The sequence below is a fragment of the Diadema setosum genome, chromosome 2 (genome assembly GCF_964275005.1).
Source record: "Diadema setosum chromosome 2, eeDiaSeto1, whole genome shotgun sequence".
Lineage (NCBI taxonomy): Eukaryota > Metazoa > Echinodermata > Echinoidea > Diadematoida > Diadematidae > Diadema > Diadema setosum.
The window spans coordinates 3,465,588-3,473,732 of NC_092686.1; positions in this window are offsets into that span (position 1 = coordinate 3,465,588).

Below are 8,145 nucleotides of genomic sequence, written 5' to 3' on the forward strand. Positions count from 1 at the left end.
TGTTAAATCGGACTTGCGTGAGCACCTCCGGGCAACTACGCGCTAGATACTGTCAGGTGCGGACCAACTGCGGAGAGCTCCGGGGAGTAAATTTGTTTCCCCGCAAGTCAAGCCGCAGAAGTTCCCCCCGTACGATATGACAAGGCATGAATGAAAATTGCAAACATTCTTGTTCGCCCGCTGAAAATCTTCTACGTGCTGGAAACTACCTCCTCACCACAAGTCCGCGTAGCTTGCCCGGAATGGTGTGACACGGCCTTAAAAGCCTGAAAATCATCCGGAGGTCTCCTTTAAAGTGATAGATAAATGGAAAAGAATGCCTGAATTCTATTCGTCAAGCAGAGCGTGTCGTCATGAAAGGTGGCGAATAATACGTTTTGAAATCAGTGATCATGGTGAAGGAAAATTACAGACCTATCTAGAGTCCCAGTTAAATTATGGCACAAAGAAGATCGCAAACTTCAAGTTCATTATTGAAAGACAACGCTCAGCTATGGACACGGTTGGGCGAGCTGCTAACAACCAGGAACAATACTTTAGACAACATTGTCTTCGTTTCACAGCATGCACTGACAAATCGATTTCCCCATTGCCAACCAAGGAGGAGCTGAAAGTCGAATTATCCAAAAACAACATCGAGAGGTCCCATCGACTTCCTTCAAAGAAGAAGGAGGAAGATTCACGGCCAGCAGCCAGGGTAACACGCAATAGAAAGCGCAAGGCCTCGAACAGTCATTGCCAAATTTGTTTCCTATCGTACGCGCAAAATGATCCTCTCCAAACGCCGTGTATTTAAAGAAACAAAGATGGGGTGAGCAAGATTTGACGAGAACAGACCAAAACTTCTTAAAAACAACACAAACCGAAGTCTTGTAAGAAAGTCTTCGCAGCCTTGACATCAGATGGCAGGGTTATTGCACCCTCCTTCCATCAAACGAAGGAAGGACAGCCAAAGGAATCATAACTCATGACAGTAACTTACATTATGATCGGGTAGGCAGTAATTGCCTTCTAATTTGAATCGGCAAAGATAATATTATGTTGTAGTTCTAAGCATCGCTACAGTCTAAGTATGGTTATAAAACACGATACTAGCAGAAGCTATTTTTGTATGATTATTATTTTATGCCTCCTTTGTAAACATTTTTGTTTTTGGTTTTTTTTTTTAGTTGATAGGTGGTTCATATGGTACGGAGTTACCCGTTTGTGTACTGCTCTGGATCTATAAACATAAAAAATAAACAAAAGGTCATCCAATCCATAAGGTGTAAAGAGAGAGAGAGAGAGAGAGAGACAGAGAGAACGGGTTCACATTCGATGGGTTGGAATAAATGAAAGGGATAATAATGGATTATGATAATGTATAGGGCCAGTGTGTATATCTAAAGTGGGAATGCTCTCAATGCTCTATGAAGCACTCAAGTAGTTTCATAGTTGATGAACTTGATTGACTTCATTGATAATCAACGGCGATACCACAAAAAATGCACTAGCGGCATCTCAATAATTATCAGTCTATATTCCCAGTAATTGCTTAAGATACTTTTTACTCAGCATTTTTTCATTAAATTGAATATGGATTGATAATTCAGTATTTGAGGGCGAGATTTATATTGAACGGTACTAAAAGATAAAAGCAGACTTTTGAGGAGGCGTCATCCATCATGACCCCTTAAGTCATTTAAAGGCCATGCCCCTCATAATTGGAGAACCATCTCCTAAATCTTTCATCTTTGTGTTGTTATACAGACCCCCAAACTCTTCATTTTTTTTTTTCATTTTGATGACTACGAACATTTGACGTGCTTCAACAAAAATGTTTTCATAGTGGGTAATCTCATTTGCAATATTGTGAAAATAATCTTAATGAAGAGATTTAACATCTAACTGAGATTAATTGTTAATACTCATCACAACAAATAAGATGTGATGGTATCTGTACTGTAATAATGAGAACACATGATTCGTCTGCTGCTATTGGTCACGTGTTATCAAATGGAGTCAAGCATCAAATGGAGTCAAGCATACTGGCATATTATGTGAGCCCTCATTGTTATTTTACTTATGAAGTGGGACGTACAAGAGGTTTTAAAGTGCCACGAACTGTTACGCACAGAAGATTGAAATACTTTGACCATAATTTATTCATTCATAGTCTACAATTCCAACCGTGGTTCGATGTTTATGACATAGAGGATGTTGATGAAGAAGATCTTCATTTTGAAAGCAAGCAAGCTTTACATTAGTGCATTGCCATTACTGAAATGGCGGATGAATACACCTGTGGTGATCACTAAACTTTAGCCAGTATGACCGGCAGAGCTTCAAAGCTGGATAACATGCTGAATTATGGGCTCAACTGCAGCTCCACATGGGCCTGTGGCCGCTGCAGACAGGTAAAATCTGCCGTAACGTGTTTTTTTTTTTTTTTTTTTTTTTCGGGTGGATGAGGGGAGGGGGAGGGTCAGTGACCGCACACGGCAGGTGGCCGTTGCAGACAAGTGGCCGCTAGGGCAGGTTTTACTGTACATGTGTATGGAAAAAAAGAAACCGCAGTGATAATAAAAGACCAATACTGACTGACTTATTTTTTTTTTTTCATTCCTAAAGCAAACGCTATCCTAAATATCACATTTGCTCAAATTTGCTTTCGTTTACATTTCAGAGAAAAGGAAAATACCATTCGAAGCAAGCCATTTACTGCAGGACTGGAATGAGGAAGTGCAAATACAGTGAAATCCATTCCTATGGATTTTGTACCACAGAGTTGTTGTTTTTTTTTTTCACAGTCAATCCGTTACGGATATTGCACAGGACCTTTCCTCTCAGTTCGGAGAAGACCACAATGTGTTTCTCAGTGCTAATTATAATTTATTATAACTCAGGCGATTTTGTTCCAAAAGGTAAATGCACTTTTTTTTTGTGAGAGTTGTAACATAGCACCTCTCACGTAAATGAGCGTGCGTTTCTTAGAGAAATATTTGTATGATGTGGTAGCCATAATGCTGTTAGCGATTTTTACATATTCTGAAAGCAGATTCATTCATCCTTTTGTTTCAAGGAGAGCTCCCAATGATTTTCAGACCTTTACATTTGAACAACCATAAGTCAGTTTTTACCAAATACACAGTTTGAGAATTTATAGTGATTGGGTTGAGGTATAAGAATGTTTTCAAAGTTTTGAACAAATTGCAATGAACAAGAATGATGACATGGCAGCCTCACCTTAAGAATGCATGAGTTGGGGCTTGAGGAAGCAGAACAAAAGAAGATGGCATGCATACATCCTATGCAGGTAAACTTGTTAAGCAAGTGGTATTGTAATGGAATTACACTGCTACATTTCTGAAATATGTGAGGCTCGTATGTCATCAACACTGTTCAGTTAATTTGTTTAGGATTTTTCAGAGTATTGTTCCTCTGCTCAAGGACTACAATAAATTCCACAAATCTATACATGGAGCTGTCGATTTATGTACTACATGATCTGAAATTATGAAAATCGTCTGGAATGCCCCTTTAAACAGATTGATTTGCTTTAGGAAGGTGATGTTTTTGTTTTCCATATTGTTCGCCTCGAGAGCTGGGCAACCTTGACAAAGGTAAACATTTGATGACGGGTAGCGTAATTTATAACAAAAACATGACATGTCAAATAATACACCGAGTATATAATCTTCTTTCATAGAAGGAATGCGAATTAAAGATTACTCCCAAACAGGGCTATGACTGATATTGTATTCCTCGCAATGACAGTAATATCATGATACCTGTGTCATGAATTTGTATTTCGTTTGTTGATAAGGCAGGATTGCCGTACATACATGCATATCAGTTTTTGTATCATTTATATCTCACAGCTAGAGCGTGTATTGCTGTTGTTTTGTTTTTCGGGAGGGGGAGAAACAAGATCACTACAATGTTAGATATACTGTTATGAATTTATATTACATAGTATACAAATATCTGCCAGTATGATATAAGGTGCATTATGGTAACAAAACATCATCCAAGTTCACTAAAGCAATGCCTGTATCGGGCTTCATGAGTTACAATAGATTTCAAAATTATAATCGATTTTGACGTGGGAAGCGTATTAATGTGCACGAAACATCACCTCTCTTTCTCACATTCCTACAAAAGAAAAGGGGGAAAGAAGCAACAGTGCAGAGAAGTTAAAAGGACAATGACATAGACAGGCTATTTTACTAGGATTGGGTATGGGGTGTTGAAGAGTGATACCTGAGTCACTATAATAGGCTGATTTACCGACGTATTTTTGTTATTAAACATTACCATGTTATGTATAGATAGATCTTGATCGGTATAGATTTAAACAAAGATTAAAATGTCGATGTATGTGTTGTCCAGATTCCATTACAAGTGATGGGAGGTTTTAGTATCAACGTCTCGCCATAAAAAGAGACATATTCGCGAGTGAAACAAACAAAATTGTGTTCCCCCTTTGGATATCTCGTACCTTTTAATTTTTATCTATTTACTTTGACGTTATAATCGACAATCATGAGGTATGGAAATACATATCAATGAAGTGTTCTGTTAAGTCTCAAGAGCATTGGGGCAATCAACAGTATTGAGTATAAGCATGCCTCCTGATATTCTTCCTTAGTTATACCTTGATTATTTCTCATTCATCTTACTGAGAATATTGTGCAAAGTATATATTGGATCGACTTCAATTTGCATAAACGTACAATTCGTATGACTAGTATATAGGAAGACCATTTTTATTAACATATAACTATGTCCATTATTCAAAGAACAAATCATATTGACTACTTTTGACTTGAGCTAATTGTTCCTCCCTTATCTTTAGGTATCTATATGTACATAACATTTTGCCAAAATTTCTTGATATATCCTGTTCCCCCCCCCCCCCAAAAAAAAAAAAAAAAATACAGTACTAGGCAGATGAATACATTGTATATTCCCAACTTTAAATACTTCAGCTCAAGACCAAACATTAAACACACTTTGAAATACACTCAAACAGTATATATTATTAAAAGACATATCTAATTTGATGAGGTTGTTAACTTTAACAGACCCTCAATGCTAAAAAAAAAGCTACAAATTCTTTCTTGTTCATAAAGAGATTATCATTATAAGCATTCAGCACCACTCAAAGTATATGAACCTCGCTCTGATGACTCTTACTTTCTTATACATTTTGCTCTTTCCGTTAGTTTTCTGGTTAGCATGTGTTGCATTAATGTAACCGTTGTTAGCTGTAAATTTTGGAATCGGGCCTACAAAAAAAAAAAACGGTTTATTGATACCCCCCCCCCCCCACACACACACACACGCACACACATACATACTGAAATAACTGTGTTATATTGTGTTTGTAGACATGTTATAGTACTTCTTTTCCCCTAACTTGTGCTTGTGTTCTATGAATAGTTTAAATATGCTTTTATAAGAGGTGGAAATAAAATGCAATGGATGAATTACAACAAATGATATGGTAAGCTGGGTTGTGAAATTGTCAATATTTCCAAACTTAGGCTGTGTAATTGAGCTTTCACATCAGATTTACTTTTATCTGAAATTTGTTTGAACAATATTAAAAAAAAAAAAACTTTTTATGAGTGAGTCAGCTAGGTTGTTACTTGTGGTTATTGAACTTATGTCAATTATAATTATGTAAAGAAGAAAATTCACAATAAAAATTGTCTACTTGTGTGACTTCATTTATAAGTACACACACGTTTTTTTCCTATTGACCGCGTACATGATCAATAAAGACTGCAGTTGCCATTATAGTAGTCTTCCCAAGTTTAGCTTTAAAAAAGATTATGCTTAAGATTAGCTACTTCGGCAAAATAACCCAAATCAAATTACCCATGCATGCTTTGTGTGTATTACCAATTGATCAGAACATAACAACCTAGTTTGTGAAACAAGAAAGTTTTTTATTCAAGAAGAAAGCCATGGAATTCCAAAGTTTCACATATTTTCACAAAGAAGTGATATCTGTCGAAACACATGTAAGAAAGATTAGGTGATGATGCCATCGGTGTTTAGGAAATAAAACTGGCGAAGATTTGAAATTCTTGCATTCCCATTTTATGTCCGAATAGTTGACACATGAAGTGAGTTGATACTTATTGTAAGACACACTATACTCATGCTTTCAATTTCGAATCATACTTCGTTACCTTATAGTGAGAGTTGAATAAATCTTAGCTTGGATGATAAGAAACACATGCAGAGTGACTGAGAAATAGGGCTCAAACAAGAGCGTTGACCCGTTGGTAAGTATGCCACAAAACCTATCAGTACCATTTTTAGTCACACCCAGTGGTATGAATCAACTGTCCAGCAATGGTCTAGGGGTGTTTAGAAGCAACACGCTCTTGCAGTTGCAATAGTTGAAATGAATACGCTTGGCTGATGAGAATGAAAATATCAAACTGTTGGTGCATACATACCCTTGGTGCACTAGTGTATTCCGAACGAATCACAATCGCACGTGTTATCACCATCAATCAGAGTCACGTCAGTCCAACTATGCAGCCTCTTTTCTCCGCAGAGCAATACGGGTAGTTGGAGAACCAAGTGGGGGAAAAAGTGTGTCTCTTGAAGAGTTTTAACGCGTGTATACTGCTATAATGCGTTGTTCACGAACAGCTCACTGCACGTAAATACGGTCCTTTTGACTTCCTGTTGGGCTTCTTATGATTACACCGAGAGGTGTTCCAAAATCCTGCCAAGCAGGATTACAATTTTTTTTTTTTTTTTTTGGGGGGGGAGGGGGGAGGGGTGCTGCGTTTTAACACAAAAGGCGCCGTGCATCAATAGCTTTAATCACGGCCTAGACGCTGTCGGGCTGGTAATTCTTTTGTAACTCTCTCTCTCTCTCTCTCTCTCTCTCTCTCTCTCTCCCTCTCGCACACGTGTTTCGAACTTGCTCCCTTTGATGACCAGACTGTAATAGAACAAGTAAAAAAAAAAAAAAAATGGGGAAAACTATGAAGCTGTTGTTTATGGAAAGAAAACATTCTTCATTGAAGCCAACAGACTTTGACCCGACGGTTTTGCCAGGGAGGTGGAAAGAAGATCTTCTTTCCACCTCCCTGGTTTTGCTGTTCCACCGTCATTATTTTCAACACCGATTCAAGGGCTCGTTTTCAGATCAGGACACAGTTTTTGCATTTCCATTTCATTTTCTGATAAAAAGAAATTAGAGAAAATGACACAGTTCAAAGGAGAATTCAAGACCAGTTAAAAGTTAGTCTTTAAAGGAAGAGTAAAGATTTATCAACAAAACACTGACAATTAATGAAAAGTCAGAAAAAAATAGGAATGTCGTGTGATTTTGAATTTCAGCTAATTGTCACAAAACGGTTTGGAACAGTCACTATGTTATATAGATTATCAGCATCTCACCACTTGCCATACACTTTTCTACATCAATTTTAAAATGTCCATTTTCCAGGACTGTTTCGCAGAAATTAGAGAACCCTCAAATTTCATGATTTTCTTAATTTAATCAGATCTTGGTCACATGTTCTCTTTGATGCTTGTAACATATTAATTGGTTGAAAATTCTCCTTGAACATAATTTATTTGCATTTTCATTTCGTGCTTTCAACAATAACGGTTTATGTTGATATCAGTAAAAATTGGTTAAAGAAAGATTGAATCGTGTGCCTGCATCACACAATTCAAAGTATGTGAAAGGGGGTCACAAATTGTCTCCTTTTTCACTTTTTTTTTATTGAATATTAAGATTTAACAGCAAAATGAGGGTATTATGCCCTCTAGGGGATTGTTTATGTTAATAGACAGAAGTCTAGGAGACAAACGTTAGAAAAAAGGGAGGAGAAACTCGGCATCTGAAAATGTGAAATGTTAAGAATGCAAGACAAAATGTTATGAAGAACCGCCCTGAATCGGTTATCTTCCCAGAAGTGTGAAAGTAATAACGAACGAAACCAACAATCACAAAACCTAATTTCGATTCAGCAATACAGTATGCCCCCCAAAAAAACAACAACAACAACAACAACAACAAAAAATATATATATATATATATATTTATAATGTGTGTGCTTGTGTGCGTGTATGTGCGTGTGTATATACAAGCGCGCCGGAACACTTCTGTTTTTTTTTTTGTTT